Consider the following 15,265-nt stretch of genomic DNA (forward strand, 5'->3'; position numbering starts at 1 on the left):
CTGAGACCACAAGCACTTAAGTAAGTTTACAACAATAAAGTACGGCTATTAATTTAATGTCTGGGGATGTAGAGAAATCCATGATTTAGACCAAAGTCATCTCGCTCTCCTTTCTTAGTCATGTCTGTCGCCAGAATAAGTTCAAAATAATGCATCATTTTAAACCCAATCATTCTTCTCTATCCTCTCATTAGTACTGGAGTGAGTTAATAAACATTAAAATGGCTATAACAGGACTCCCTTGGGTTAATACAAGTATGTTACTAATGTATGCGTGGACTTTATCAGGAAAGGGTTCCTCATTATTCACAATTAAGAATCACTAGGAATAATAATAATAAATGATACCTTTCATAGAAAGATAAGAAAATAAAAACGTAATCACAAGGCAGTCCTGTTGAAAGCCAGTGTCATGATTCAGCCTTTGTGAATCAGAGTCTAGAGTATGAAGTCACTCATGATTTCTGCTATCCTTGCTCCTCACTTCGGGGTATGTAGGTGTTTCAGCCCTTGCTCAACATTAATTTTCATTAGGCTCAACCACAAGGAAGCATCCATCACGCATTAAGGAAGCACTAAGAGGAGAACGTCCACATAGACCAGTCTTGAGGCCTGGCCTGCATGCCAGTCACAGGCAGGCTACTGGGTGTGGCAGCTGGAACTGGGGCTGTCAGCGAGCATGCCTTCCACCTTGCCTGGTGATAGGCTTCTCGGGATCTTCCCAGTCACGCCTCCTCCATGTAGGAAGCTATGGATACCCAGTAATTATGAGAACGTAGGACCCAGTAAGGCATTGAGCTGGAAGTGGCAAGCAGCTCTGGATGATCTTGAAACAGCAAACTAGCTTTTCCTGAACCTCACTTCCTGGGAGTAAAAGGAAAGTTCTTTATCAGAGAACAGAAAGAATCCTTAGTTTAAAAAGATACAAATGAGGCTCTAACCCCAGGCACTAAGCAAATGTTTCTTAATGACTAACACTATAGCAGTCAGTCTGGAGATTTTCCTTATCTTCAACACGAAACATATTAAGTGAGTCGTGACCAGGCACATTTTATTCTTCATCTGTCACAAAGTGATATAAACAGATATTAAGCACAAGAAAAATAGATGTGTACTTTAGTTGAGTGATCTGGTGTCAGGAATGTTTTAATCCACATTATTAATTTTTTTATCATGAAGAATAAAGGGCTTCTCGCAGAGAACAAGCCTGGTGAGTCACAATTAAATCAGTGTTTGACAGAGATGTAGGTCATATTAATAACCTTTGCTTGATTGAAAACTGTGTTTTCTACTGTATAAGTCTGACTCCTGTATCAAATGATGACTTGAGTGTAGTCCATAGATCAAGAGAAAAATAAGTAGGCCTGAAGAAATAGTTTATTTGGGGATTTTTGTAACATTTACAGATATACAAAGTATTTTGTAATATTTTCAGATACATAAAAGTTTTCCGCCCCAAACTGAAAAGTTCAGAAAAACCCGGTCCAAGGAGCTAGGGTTGTCCAGCTGATATTTTTCTTTAGGATGCACCTAACTCTATGGACCAGACTTGAATTTGAAGCATCAAGGAGTTAGGTCAAAGCAGCAAGCCCAACCTCTTTTCCTAGTGGTGTGTCTTTGCTGCTACATTTTGAGATTTAAACCTACCCTTTGCACTGCACCTGCCTCCCTGCGAACCACCATTTCCCAGGTCTCCTCCCCCAGAGGTGCAAAATCTCTCTGGAAAATGTCTTTTTGGAGAGTAGATGAAAGTTATCTTGTCCTCTAGTGTAGGCTCCGCCTGGAAGCAATTGCACCAGCGGAGTCTCCTGGGCCTCTGCGCAGTCTTCAAGCCTTAGGTTCTGCTACCCAGCTTCCCTCCCCCAACCCTTCCTAAAATAGTCTGGGGGTGGAGGAAGGGAGGATCCTCGAATTTATTCAGCGCCTTACATCTCACATCTGATAGTAGCGGATCTGCAGCGCGGACCATCATAAGAGAGTGCCTGCTGTTTGCTTGAGCATCTCTGGCTCCCAGGATATGTGCAGCAAGCGGAAATGACAACTCAGAAAGCGGGTATTAATAGGAATATGTACGTACAAGATACAAAGAGGCTAGCTAGCCTCCCTATCGCCTTCCCCAGGAGTGTCACACACGTACACAAGTACACACACCGCCGCCACCCCCCTCTCCCTGTGGTTCGCGGCTCCGTCAGCGGGCAAGCACAAACTTGCTGCAGTGTGTTGCCTTGCACCTGTCATTCCTCCACCTCTTTCCTCTCCGTCTCTACCTTTGCTATTTACCTTGATCCGGCCTTGTTCACGTTCCAAGCAGCGAGGTGACGCTAGCGAATGCCTCTTCCCGGCTGCGTGCAGCTCCGGGTGTGCGCTGCCGCCCTGGCCTTGTAGCCGGGTCTCCGGCGGCGCTGTCCGCAGGGCTGCGGGAGCCAGGATGCCCTGGTGACAGAGTACAACAATCCTAGCCCGGTGTGGGCCGGTGCTGGGGTTGGCGCACACGCGCTGCTCTGCGCTGGCTGCTGGTGGCTATGCCCTCCCTCCCTGCCTAGAGGATCCGTCCCTCCTCCAGGCTGCACACCAGGGGGTTAGGCCTCCCCCCTCCCGCCCCCTGCAGCTGCTGCTCCAGCAGCCAGCGGAGGTCGCCCCAGCTGATTCTGCCTCTGAGCATCCGCCCAGCACCTCCCACTATCCGCCACACCCCCTCCCCAACCCCAGGATATGAGGGTCACCACACAGCTAGAGGCGGGGACCTGGAGGCTCTTCTCAGGCTTTCCTCTACCTCTCAGTGGCTTGTGGCCACTTCTCTGACAGCCAGAGTCCTTCTGCCAACCACTCCCTAAGCTAGCCTCTGCCAAGGGGTCCCATTCCTGAGGGGCATGGTTGTCTCAGCAGCTTAGAGATGCTGCATCGTGCTGGTTGCTAACTTTTGTCCACATTCTCCACAGCACGGTTGGCTTCTGAACTCTGGAATGGCGTGGAGGTTCCTGATGCTCCCAGGAAAGACATGATGTTTCAGGAACACAGGTGCTGAAGGCTCTTTCTTAATGTGCCTCCTAAAGCATCTTAAATGCTGGCATCTGGGCTGTCAAGTCAGCCTTAGAGACGATGGGAGACTAGGCATGCTTTCTATTTTGTTTCTTCAATATATAAAACTTAGATTTCTTGAAAAGACACTTGACATCACCTCTTTGATTCTTGAGTATTCACAATGATGTTTTTGAGAGCACCATTAGGTTCTTTGGATCCACTGTTCACAGCACGGAGCCATTATAGTCCTTCGCAAGCCCTTTTTCCTGGTGCAAAAGAGCCCACGTTGCTTAGTAGCCCGGAGAGATTTGTTTTGTTGTGGTGTAAAGGTTTCCAGGCAAAGTCAAACATGGCCTTTTTCCCCAACAATGGAGCAGGAGTCTAAAAGGATTATGGAGGCTGATTGAAGCTCTGTTGCAAGAATCTTAGAACAAGAACTCTCTGAATGGTCGACAGAAACAAAATCATGTTTATTCTCTAAATTCACTGACTGGAAGGATTACGTTATGAAGTGATGCAGTTTCTCCTGGCTCTATCTCTCCATCACCTGCAGCCACCATCCCCAGTATTTGCCTTTCATTAAAAAAAAAAAAATCTCTTTTTCTAGATCCCATCAAAAGAACACCACCTTCGATGGCTACTTCTAAAGGCCAACTTAAATTCTGAAGATCGGGTTGGCCTGTGGGTATGGCTATGTGGGATTGATTTGATTTTTAATTTACTCAGCTCACTGTAGTGGAGACCATCCCCAGGTTGGCCCTGAACTATATAAAATAGGGAAATAGAGCTGAGCCAGTGAAAGGCAGCCTGGGTACATTCATTTCAATTCATTTCTCTTTCTTTCTGCTCTTAACTGTGGATATGGTGTGACCAATGTTCACGGACTCTGTGATCCCCACCTCACCCCTGCAATGTTGGGTTGTAACCTGGAGTTGTTTGCTAGATGAACCCTTACCTGCCCTGTGCTGCCTTTTGTCAGTGCAGTTGACACAGCATTAGAAATAAAACTGGAGGGGCTGGAGAGATGGCTCAAAGGTTAAGAATGCTGGCTGCTCTGACAGAAGACCCAGGTTTGATTCCCAGAACCCGTACCGTGGCTTACAGCGACCTGTAACTCCTGTTTCAGGGTATCTGATGCCCTCTTCTGACCTCCACAGAGACAAGGCACACACATGTCGAACAGACGTACATGTAGGTAAAATATTCATATAATAAAAACAAATAAATAAAAGAAATAAAACTAGATCAAAACTCTGGAGGAACCATCAGCTATCAGTATTCTCTTTCATTGAGTGTTGCTTTCGAAGCAAAGCTAAACACTTTCTGGGGCAACAGATTTTATCTATCTATCTATCTATCTATCTATCTATCTATCTATCTATCTATCTGTCGACGATCTGCTACGAACCACATTCCTCCCACATAAATAAACTCTAATTGTAGAACCCTGTGAAAAAAAAATAGAAAAGAGCCAGGCGTTGGTGGCGCACACCTTTAATCCCAGCACTTGGGAGGCAGAGGCAGGCGGATTTCTGAGTTCGAGAGTTCGAGGCTAGTCTGGTCTACAGAGTGAGTTTCAGGACAGCCAGGGCTACACAGAGAAACCCTGTCTCGAAAAAACAAACCAAAAAAAAAAAAAAAAAGAACCCTGTGATACAGTCAGAGTGTTTGGATTGAGTCTGAAATGACAACCAATGCCTTGCCTGCTTCTACCTCTACCTGTCACTTCCTGGATCAGTCTTGTGGGGATAGCCACCAGAGCCTAGCAGTTGTTCCTGGCCAGCATAGTGTTCTCCCAGCAGACTGCAAGCCTTTCCCTTAAAAGTAAAATACCAAATAATCTTGGTTCTCTCTCTTAATCCCCATAGTCACAGAATCAGTTGGCCCTGCTGGTCTTGAAGATGGAATAAGAAGCTCTGCTACAGGGGAGATTCTTTGTATTCCAAGCTGGACTTGCCTGAGAAAGAAGCACTTAATTGGAAATCTGAAACATAGCTGTAAGTAAGAGAAAGTCCTTGATTATCCTTCACCCCTCTTCTTCCAGAGTTGACAGGAGTCGTGCCTGTGTGTCGCTACTACTGGCTCCCTGATTAACTGAACCAACTTGATTCTCTACAAAAAGAAAAAAGAAACCTCATCTTAGATTTTTGCAAAGGCTTGTCCTTTTGCTAAACTCGGGAAGGTTGTTGAGTTCCATTTATCTAATAAGTATGGCTTAAATGCCCAGCATCTTCCGAAAAGTGTGCTGAGTGCTATGGAATTACTGGAAAGCTAAGCCTAATCTGGCTCTTGCCTTACAGTCTAGTCTGCATCCTGTAACCAAGGTCAGGGCAATGTTCGTTGACTGCACGTACCTATAGAATCCCATTCTCCAAGGGAAGGTAGGTGTTGTTGTGTGAGATTCCATTTGATTTATTTCAGAGGTCAACAAGACTTTGCTAGTGAGATAAAATGGAGTCAAGACTTACAGGGGAATGGTACTGACAAGATACAAGGGAGCTGGCAGCTAGGGTGCGGGCACTTCAAGGTTCATAACATCTAATGATAGACAACACCACCCTTCAAAATTACAAGGAATCGGTATTAAAAGCCATCAGAGCCTTTTCAGTAACTAACTAGCACAACAGAACTAGATTTGTGCTTTCAACTTCTTTTCTTTTTTCTTTTTTCTTTTTTCTTTTCTTGGATATTTTATTTACATGTTATTCCCTTCCCCCCACCCCCACCCAGGAACTCCTTATCCCATCCGCCCTCTTCCTGCTTCTATGAGGATGTGTCCCCACCTCCCTACCCTTGAATTCCCCCCCACTGGGCATCCAGACTTCACAGGACCAAGGACTTCCTGTCCCACTTATGCTGACAAGGCCATCCTCCCCTACATATACAGCTGGAGCCATGGGTCCCTCCCTGTGAGCTCCCAGGCTGGTAGTTTGGGCCCTGTGAGCTCTGGTTGGTTAGTATTGTTGCTCTCCTGATGGGGCTGCAAACACTTTCAGCTCCTTCAGTCTTCACTCTAACTCCTCCACTGGGAACCTCATGATCAGTTCAATGGTTAGCTGTGAGCATCTGCCTCTGAATACGTCAGACTCTGGCAGACCTCTAAGGAGACAGCTATATCAGGCTCCTGTCAGCATGCACTTCCTGACGTCCACATTGGCATCTACCTTTGGTGACTGCACATGGGATGGATACCCAGGTGGAATGGTCTCCAGACGGCCCCTCCTTCAGTTTCTGTCCCACACTTTGTCTCCATATTTGCCTCCTTGAGTATTTTGTTACTCCTTCTAAGGAGGACCAAAGCACCCACACATGGTCTTCCTTCTTCATGAGCTTCATGTGGTCTGTGAGTTGAATCTTGGGTATTTCAAGCTTCTGGGCTAATATCCAATAATCAGTGAGTGAATACCATGTGTGTTCTTTTGTGACTGGGTTACCTCACTCAGGATGATATTTTCTAGTTCCATCCATCTATCTAAGAATTTCTTGAATTCATTGTTTTTAATAGCTGAATAATGCTCCATTGTGTAAATATATTTTAAATCCATTCCTCTGTTGAGGGGCATCTGGGTTCTTTCCAGCTTCTGGCTATTATAAATAAAGCTGCTATGAACATAGTGGAGCATATGTTCTTGTTATATGTTGGAGCATCTTCTGGGTATATGCCCAGGAGTGGTATAGCTGGATCCTCAGGTAATCCTATGTCCAATTTTCTGAGGAACCACCAGACTGATTCAACTACAGTGTGGAACAAGGATTAGAAGTAGGGCCAGACCCATGAATGGAAGCCAGCTAGAAGAGTCCTACAGTCATCCTTTAAAGAATATTACCTAGATTTCTTCTTCATAGAATGATGGTGGTAGGAAAGGTGGATAGACGGACTTCAGAGTTAATATAATTTACAGAGCACATGGCTATAGGTGCTGCTATCAACCAAATGCTTTTGTACCCTCCACCCCTCCTCCCCCAAATCATAGCTGCTCTGAGGGCTTGAGGGTTGTACTGAGATCTGAAAGGTGGATAGATCATGAGGGTGGAACCCTCATGAAAGAGATTAGTGCCCTTATAAAAGAGCCCTGGTGATTATTGTGCCTATTCTGTCATGAAAGAACACAGCAAAAGGACAGCTCCTTGTGAACCAGACACTGAGTTTTCTAGATCTGTTATCTTTGACTCCCCAGCCTCCAGAACTATAAGGGAAGATATTGTATATAAGTCTCCAGACTATATTAGTACAGAATAGCCCCAACATTGATGTAAGGCATAAACCCAAAGAAGTTAGAAAAGATTTACTTTGTATAGTATAGTGTTTAACAGCTTGGATTTTGAGAAGAGAACGCCTGCTCCCAGCTCTACTGTTAACTGCCTGTTTGTTGTCAAGCTAGTAATTGCCTCTCATACATTCAGATTTTACAAACCCATGATTCAACATCATAATAGTTCCTCAATTGGAGAGCACTTGTGGGGACTAGATGAGCTAATACCTGGAAAGTTATTAGTTCTTCAGTGCCTGCATGTAGTCCATGAGTGCAAGTTGCAATTAGTAACAGTATCACCAGTATAGTTATTACTATTGTTGGCAAATCAAAGCAAAGTGATCAGTCTCCCCTTTCGTGAAGCTTGACTGAGCTAAGCAATCTATTCCCCAGAATAGAAAAATACCTTCCTCAGCCGTCACAATATGACCAGCAACTGTCCGGCAGGTGCCTGAGCCTCACCTTCAAACTTAGGCTGTGCTTTCTTTCCTTGCTTTCTTCCCACTGTGTGTAGAATACTCCTTACACACTAAAGTTGCAGCTGAGCCTAAAGGTAAAGACCCTTTTCAATCTAGTTGTATTCTAAAGCCTGCAACTTCCTACCCTAAGGCATTATAAAATACAAGCTGTCTACTGTGCCAACATGAACTCATCAAGTGATCGTTTTTGTTTCTGTCATGTCTATTTTATGTAATTGGATGGATGCAATGGGCGTCCTGCTGTAGTTTAAAAAGATGCTATTTATCAGAAGTCCTACCACTGGTGTGTGTCTCTGCCCACGTGAGCATATGTATTCTGTAACAAGTAGTCTTCTTCCCATTTCCCTCTTGTTCTTAACAGTGTTCAAAACTGGTTTGTTTAAACATACAGTGAAACTCAACAGAGTAGATCTTTAGTGTTTTAAAGGTAAAGCGGTAGGGCAGCATATCAGCAAGAAGCAGTTTGTTAGTCTTGATCTGGTTCAAGAAACTGGGGTTCCTCTTTCAAGATGGTGGCCTCAAGGGGAGTCACAGCCATTGAGAATGAGACTGGAAGTAATGCCTAGATCAGTGGTTGTCAACCTGTGTGGCACAAGCCCATTTAGGGGGGAGGTCCAAATGACCCTTTCACAGGGGTCACCTAAACGCATCCAAAACCACAGATATTTACATTGTGATTCATGAAAGTAGGAAAATTACAGTTATGAAGTAGCAATGAAAATAATTTTATGGTTGGGGGTCACCATAACATGAGGAACTGTATTAAAGGGTCACAGCTTTAGGAAGGTTGAGAACCACTGCTCTAGAGGTTCTCTGGATCTCAGACAATGCCCTGATCTAAATCCTACTTCTGAGTTTGTTAATACCTTACAGTCTGAGCCACGGTCATAAGGAACTCCAACATGCCCCATAATTCCCATCCCTTTTCTTCCACAGGATAGTGCAACCACGGCCAATTTGTTCTCCTAAATTATTTTCTTTAATAAGCTTTTAAAATTTTTTCAGGAAATTAAAGTACTGATCGTAGAAACCTCAAGAGGCCATTGCCATAGTCGGAATGCAAGCAAATCCAATGACAAGCGCCCCACCTTTGAAGGTCTAGAACTAATCTGGAATGAAACGTGTGTCAGTCAGGAATCAAGAAGGAAGACACAAAGCAAGTTGAGGATATGATGCAGGGATATGAAGCCTAGCTTTGCTGGGAGAGCGGAGGCTGTTTCCACCCCCCCCGAGGGGGAGGGGCTTCAGCATTCAGGAAGCAGGAACATAGGTGCCTACAGACCTTTGCAGGTGGCTGCTGCCACCCAGAGGTCAGTGCAAGGCAGCAAATGCCTGCATGACACAGCTAGGCTCTGAGCTGATTCTGCTGTGTGAACCACACTGAAGCTGGAGGGAGAATTTCTCAGCGTCTTCTTCACCTTCTGAATCATTCATGGAAGCATGGCAGAATGTGAATTTCATCCAAGTCCAGAGGAAATGTAATCCCAAGACTTCTGGCTTCTGGGATACAGGAAAGAGAAGAGAGTTTATAAAGAGAGCACTCCTCAATACACAAACCAACAACAAACAAATAAAAATCACTACCCTACCAGACACAATCTTGAGTTAAATAGGTTTCCTCAAATGCTTAAGTTAAAACCGAGAGATATCTCTTTCAAAAGATAGATCTCTTTAACTCTCTATATGAGTTTATTAAAATTTCTTTCCAATTTTAAGTTAGTACTTTACGGTTAATTTTAAAATAGATTAAAAGCACACAGTCACTCCTTTGCTCACTCCCTTGAAGCATTCTGTCTCAGTGAGCCCTGTATAATCTATATGACATCCCCAATCTCCCCACGAAGCCATCCATCCACAACTACGAGTCCCCCCTCTCTATGCTGTAATCACACACAGGCCTCAATGTTTCTGAAGATCACAGAGCAAGTTCCTGCCTCAAGATCTTCTCATAGATTGTTCCCTCTGCCTGGACATTGAACTCTGAGAATTACTCATAGTTTATATGCTAACTAGATTTTTCAGATCTTTTTATCTGGCAATTGCTATATTATTGAAGACTTTCATGAATGCCTTACACAACATTTGAAACATTTAAGAATATTCTCCACTCTGTTTTTGACAGTTTTGTTGTACTTAGTATTTAGTTCTTATTGTTTTGTTTTATTTTTTTGTTTGCTTGTTTGATTGTTTGTAGCCTTGGCTGTCCTGGAGCTCACTTTGTAGACCAGGCTGGCCTTGAATTCACAGAGCTCTGCCTGCCTCTGTCTCCAGAGTGCTGGGATGAAAGGTGTGTGCCACTACTGCCCAGCTGCAGTATTTTGTTCTTAGTATAGCCATATATACCCACTTATATAGTTTATAATCTGATAGCTCTAAAATATGAGTTACTCTAGGGCAGATACTATTTTCTGTTAACTTCTATAGTCTCAGCACTTAAAACATTCAACACATAAAAATTACTTTTAAAACATTTGTGGAATAAGAGCACTGATTTATTTTTGTTGAAAAGGACACTTATCACTATTTGCATATCCTAATATGAGCTCATGTATGCTCATACACAAGTAATGTGCCAGGTTTATCATGTATGTGGAATTCTGCTACCATCAATTAGGCACAGATAGATTAATATGGAACCCACTAGAAATTATCAATATCTCTGTGAAGTCCTGATCCTCAGTAGATGATCACACAAGAGAATCACGTGTTTTATGATGGCAAGAGATAGATAAAAAATGCTGCTTTCTTTTCCTTTTGGTTTTCTTTTTCGTTGAGGAGATTTAGCACCTCAGACCTATGTCTTTTGCAAACATACTTCTGGGAGTACATTTGGATGTGTTATTTCATGACTGAAGTGGATCCTGAGAAGATAACAGCTTTGTTTAGTCATTTGTTAAGTGCCCTTCTGAGAGCACACGATGCTAGGCATTTTTGTCTTGGGTTGGTGTCTCTGCCAAAATGGATTGGAATTCATTTTTCTTTTTCTTTCTTTACCTATCTTAACACCATCTACCTTTTCTCTTTTTTTTCAAAGGATTATAACATTTTCAACATATTTCTAATGGTGATTTCATAGGCCACCAGCACTCTGTCCAGTCTTGTGAATGACAAATTTTCTAAAAACTGTTACTAGTTGAACATTTGTTTATCAGTCAATAGTGTCAGTGATGACGCCAGGCCACGGGTGATTTTACAAAGGGGAGAAGAGATTGTGTGGCTTAGAGAACTTAATTGGATCCCTTCAAAGCATGTTCCAGGATGGCTGGCTCACTGGCACAAGATTTGTGGGCCACTGGAAACACTTCCTGGAATCTTTGAGAGGGAGAAATGATTGGTGAGTTTCTTTTTCCTGGCAGATCTGGTTATCCATTCTTGATAAGCTAGAAAATATTCAGTTATCAAATCAAATTTCAATTGAGACCTATGATGACTCCATGGGAGAAAAACTGGCTGACTCTGGCAAAAGCAATATGAAGGAATTATTAGCTCCCAAAGCATACTGGGAAAGGTTTGCTTCAGGACTCATTGACAACCTTCCCACATACTCCTCTTGTCAGCCCCTCTTCTGCTGTCCACACATTCTGTTCCTTCTCAGATGACCCATGTTTGTAGGATGCCTATTAGTAATAAGGGGGACACAACATATTTGGTTTATCCATTGAGAAAAAAAAATGTGTACAAGGTTCAAGTCTTACCTTAAGTGCTCTGCAAACCCCTTTCATTAATCCCTGTAGCCAGGAGGAATACATGTTCCAATTTGCTTTTACCTAATTAGAGTTCTTATCTGGCATTCAACCTGGCATGTCTTCCCAAAGGAAATGGCCTATATACGCAAGGTGTAGATATTTGCACCTGTTACCAAAACAAATAGAAGTGATGGACACCACGTTAGGACCATTTGAGGTGAGGTGTGTTTGCTTTTGTCTTCCCCAAAATGCCAGATTACAAAGAGCGAATTAGGCATAGTTGAGACATTTGGCATAACAGAGGACCTTGGAATAGAGGACAAAAGAGATACAACCACCCCTAGACCCAAAGGAAAAATTAAAGAGAAAGGGTGGTCACTAGGACTAAGAGTATGCAGCATGGAACATATCAGTGAGAGCAGCCCAGGACACCATGGCAGAAAATATGGCAATGATCAGACAGACATGGTGCTGGAGAAGGGGCTGAAAGTTCAACATCTGGACCCGCAGGCAGCAGAAAGTGAGTTTACACTAGACAGGACTTGAGCATTTGAGACCTTAAGTCCCACTCCCACAGTGACACATTTCCTCCAACAAGGCCATACCTACTCTAACAAGGCAACACCTTCCCCAACAAGGCCACACCTCCTAATAGTGCCACTCCCTATGGACCTATGATTGCCATATTCTTTCAAAACATCACACTAATTAATGGGAAATATTACTTGCCTTTTCAGAAAGCTTCCTAACCCCCAATTTTCTCCATGTAAGATGTTATGACATGGATTCCTGCACATGGGCAGTGATACTGATGTGAACAGTTCTGACATGTCTAGGCATACAGAACTAGAATCTACATATATGTAGTATACAATGCTTCATCATGCTAATTAGTGACAAGCTACTTGTCTATGTGTTGGCTATGCTATACTTTTAGTTATTAATCTAGTGTGTACCCGCCCTGCTTATATGAAAGAGTTTAGAGGCCGAGGAAATGGTTCAGTTTCCATAATACTTTTACAAAGGATCCAAATTTGTCTCCCAACACCCACATTAGGTAACCAACTCTCAACCACCTACAACTCCAGCTCTAAGGTATTTGAAATCCTCTTTTGGCCTCTTTTGGCACTGAATTCACATGAATAAAACCACCCAAAGACACATATATACACATAATTTAAAAAAAAAAACCTTCAGAGTGAAAAGTTTGCAACTGTAAGCTGTGTTCGCTGGCTGACACTTCACACATTCCAAGTTTACAAAGCTTCTCTTGATTGTATCAATAGGCTATTGTGGGTGTTTGACTTAATGCTAGTGTTAGCTGATTAGGGCCTGTGGTGGTTCATACAAAAACATGTCCGCTGTAGGTTCACATATTTGAACACATGGTCCCTGGTTGGTGGTGATATTTGGGGTAGCTGTTGGGATTTTTCATATGTGGCATTTTGCTAGAGGAAGTAAGTCAGTAGGGTGGGCTTTGGGGGCTTATAAGCCTTTCCTCATATGCAGTTCACTTCCTGTTTGTCAGTGATGGTGATTTCTTGGCTTCCTGCTCTAGCCACCTGCTGTCGTGTCTCTCGAGCCATTATGGACTCTCTCACTGTAATTATAAGATCAAGTAAACTCTTCCTTCTGGAAGCTGCTTCTGGTCATATTGTTTTATTAGAAAAATGACTAATATGGCCTCCATCTTTAGAAGCTCACATATCCTTACTTATCCCTTCAAAGAAGCTGTCACCAAGTACAGTGACTTAGGGTGAGGGCTTCACATGTGAGCCAGGTAGGAGGTATAGTTCAGTACAAAACGGGGGAGGGGAGGACACAAAGGTCATGAAAAGATATCCTTGAGTTCCTAGATGAGAGATAATGAGCTCTGAAATAAGCTGACAGCAATCGGAAGGCAAAGGAGGTGATCGTGGACCGCGATCCACAGGCAAACTTTGCAACCACTGAGGGACAGATTGTTGCTGAGGCATCAGTGTTAAATCTGCAGGGCCAAGTCTGGGGAACAAAAAAATGTTGCTGTGTTGAGGAAAAGATGGGGCTTTGTTCATGTGCATTTCTGTATTTCCTCTCGATATGAACTCTACCCCTCTCTGTTTCTGTTTCTTCTATCTTCTCCAAACTGCTAAGGTAGCAGAAAGTCTGATCTTCATATCTTCCTTAAGACAATCCCAGGAAACAAATTCCCCTTTCACCCTGGTCACCCTGATCACCCCTCCTCCACCCTCTGCTGTCCCTCTGTCACTTTCTGGACATCCACCATAGTTGTTCCTTTTGATTACCTTATCTGCTTGCTGGTCCCTCTGAATTTCTTGGTTAATGTTCCTCCCTCCGGTATCTGCTGTCCTGTCTTATTCTGTCTGTTATTGTCCTTAAGAATGTTTATGTCTGAGCAGGCAAAAAACATTTACTACCAAACCTGATGAATTACATTAGCTCTTTGGGACCCACAAGGTAGAAATAAAGAACTGATTTCAACAATTTGTCCTCTGACCTCCATATAGATACCCACAAAAAACCACACTCGTGAGCACACACACACACACACACAGAGACATAGACATACACACAGAGACATACACAGACATACACATACACACACATCACATACACACAAATCACATACACATACACACTTATGTTTTAAGAATCCTTATGTCCAACTTTTTGCTTGAAGTTTTACATGAGAATAATTTTTAAGGCAATCTACTTTGTAGGGAGGGAACACAAAGATGTACTGATTTACAAACTATGTGTGCATTGTGCTCTTCGAATACTTTCTCCCAAGGAGTCATTAAATTATGAGTAAATTAATACAAACTCAAGAATGAAGAATTCCCAAGAGTCATTAAATATGAATAAATGAATACAAATGCAAGAATGAGGTAATCCACATAAAATACTTTGATGAAAAGGATTTAAATATATTATGAATAGATGTTATGATGTAGATTATGATTTAAAGTGTATGATTTGAGAGTCTTTTACCAAATCTGAGATGTTTACACAAAAGCAACGTTTTCTACATAGCACTTCTGAATTCTCTAAAGATCTTGATACATTTTCCCCCTAAGCCATCATCCCACATTCTAACGCTCCTGAGCTGAGCTGAGGTTTAAAATCCACACTATGGGTGACATCTACAGGCAGTTCAGACACAACTATACTCAGAAACTGGATACAAAGAAAACTCTATACCATGTAGCCAACATCCTGAGATGAAGGCTGGTCATGAGTCTTGTAGTCTGGCAACTTTTAGCATATTTAAATTTCTCTTAAGAGCAGCTGATGAGAGAGTCTGTTGTCCTTGCCTGCAGAGTTGATGAAACAAAGCAGTATCAGAGGAAAGTTGGGAAAGAAGCATCATATTCGCAGTGAAATATCTCATGTTCCTCCTCCCCAGTAAACAAACCCAAATAAACCAGACGACAAAACAGAACAGCAAACCAAAAAGAACTGTGGTGTGTGAGTACAAATGGTTTCTGCTCAGATATTAAACACCATGGTCCTAGTAGACATAAAGAAAAAAGCAACTACTATTTGTCAGACACTGAAATAAATACTCAACCTCAAATTCACCAACAGCAGAAGCTCACTTGCACTCAAGAGCCTTATAAATACTTCTAGTAATATAAGAAATAATTTCACTGATTCGTTACACACAAGCCAACCTACTAAAACTGGCAAAACATAAACATAATGTATAGATGAATATTGTGGGATAATTTATAAGAAAAAATATCAAGCATTCACAAAGAACAAACCATATAATTACAATTGACCTAGTTAAAATTTTCTAGCTCTATATGATCCACAACAACAA

This window comes from Grammomys surdaster, unplaced genomic scaffold (genome assembly GCF_004785775.1).
Source record: "Grammomys surdaster isolate TR1022 unplaced genomic scaffold, NIH_TR_1.0 143, whole genome shotgun sequence".
Lineage (NCBI taxonomy): Eukaryota > Metazoa > Chordata > Mammalia > Rodentia > Muridae > Grammomys > Grammomys surdaster.